Here is a 1,183-nt window from a genome sequence, read left to right as displayed (position 1 = left end):
AGCCAGCCTGACCCCAGCCAGACTCTAGCCTGACCCCAGCCGGACCCCAACCTGACCCCAGCCTGACCCCAGCCAGACCCCAGCCTGACCCCAGCCTGACCCCAGCCTGACCCATCCTGACCCCAGCCAGACCCCAGCCAGACCCTAGCCTGACCCAGCCTGACCCCAGCCTGACCCATCCTGACCCCAGCCTGACCCCAGTCTGACCCAGCCAGACCCCAGCCAGACCCCAGCCTGACCCCAGCCTGACCCTAGCCTGACCCCAGTCTGACCCAGCCTGACCCCAGCCTGACCCCAGCCTGACCCCAGCCTGACCTATCCTGACCCCAGCCTGACCCAAGCCCTCCACAGCGCCCACCAAAGGCCTCGGAGCGCAGCTGTGTGCCTAGCCCTCTGCACAGATGGAGAAACAGCCCAGAGAGTGAAGCAACCAGCGAGGACAACGAACCAGGATCCCAGGTGTCCCTCGGGTCCTGGCCTATGGGTGTCCGCGCAAGAGAATATGCAGAAGTCATGCATCCCACCCCCACCCAAGGAACATACATGAAAACTGCATGTGCAAGGTCAGGGGCTCAGAGACACCCCAGCCCCGGTTCTGACCATTACAGGACCCACAGAGCCTGTGTGTGCGCGCACCCTGACGCCAGCCCTGCCCCGAGCCGTGGAGGTGCTGGCGCTCAGGAGCCCGCTCCGAGGCCGGCTCCGCTGCACCCCCAGGCCGAGCCGCCCGGCAGCAGCGTTACGTAACTCTGACTCTCGGGGTCCCGCTCCCCCGGCTCAGTGCCGCCCCCACGCACCTGGCCCCGGCCCTGGGGGGCAGCCTCCCCGCAGAGCTGCTGCTGCTGCTGATGCATTTCCTCCACGTCGTCCCTTTCGCCATCGGCACAAACAGGGAACCGCTTGCCACTGCCGCCACCCCCACTTCCACTCTGGGTCACGCCCGCCTCCCCTGAAGCCGTGACTGCCATTCTCTCCCCACCCACTCACTCCTCCTCCGCTCTCTCTCTGCCGCCCGCCGGTGCCTCCCCAGGCTCAGAGCCGGTCCCTGGGATCTCCGAGCCCCCCCCCCCCCCCCCCGACGAGACAAAGGGGCACCTGTGACCTGCCTGGCACAGGGCCAGCTGGGAACCAGTGGGCACCCGGCAAGCGACAGCTGTTTTGATCGACGTCTTCCTCCCAATTC

At 67.4% G+C, this 1,183-nt stretch overlaps 1 protein-coding gene across 1 annotated transcript in view; it reads right to left on the bottom strand.

Moving 5' to 3' along the window:
• CHST15 (carbohydrate sulfotransferase 15) overlaps positions 1-936 on the bottom strand; it is a 39,619-nt gene extending 38,683 nt beyond the window's left edge. The window contains exon 1 of the mRNA XM_081104996.1: positions 798-936. The gene's annotated coding sequence lies outside the window, so the exon portion shown is untranslated. The remainder of the gene's footprint in view (positions 1-797) is intronic.
• Between the last annotated feature and the right edge of the window lie 247 nt (positions 937-1,183).

The sequence above is a fragment of the Myotis nattereri genome (genome assembly GCF_964212035.1).
Source record: "Myotis nattereri genome assembly, chromosome: 13".
NCBI classification, from domain to species: Eukaryota; Metazoa; Chordata; class Mammalia; order Chiroptera; family Vespertilionidae; genus Myotis; species Myotis nattereri.
Note: the sequence above shows the minus strand (reverse complement) of the source record. Positions and strands in the feature narration are given on the sequence as shown.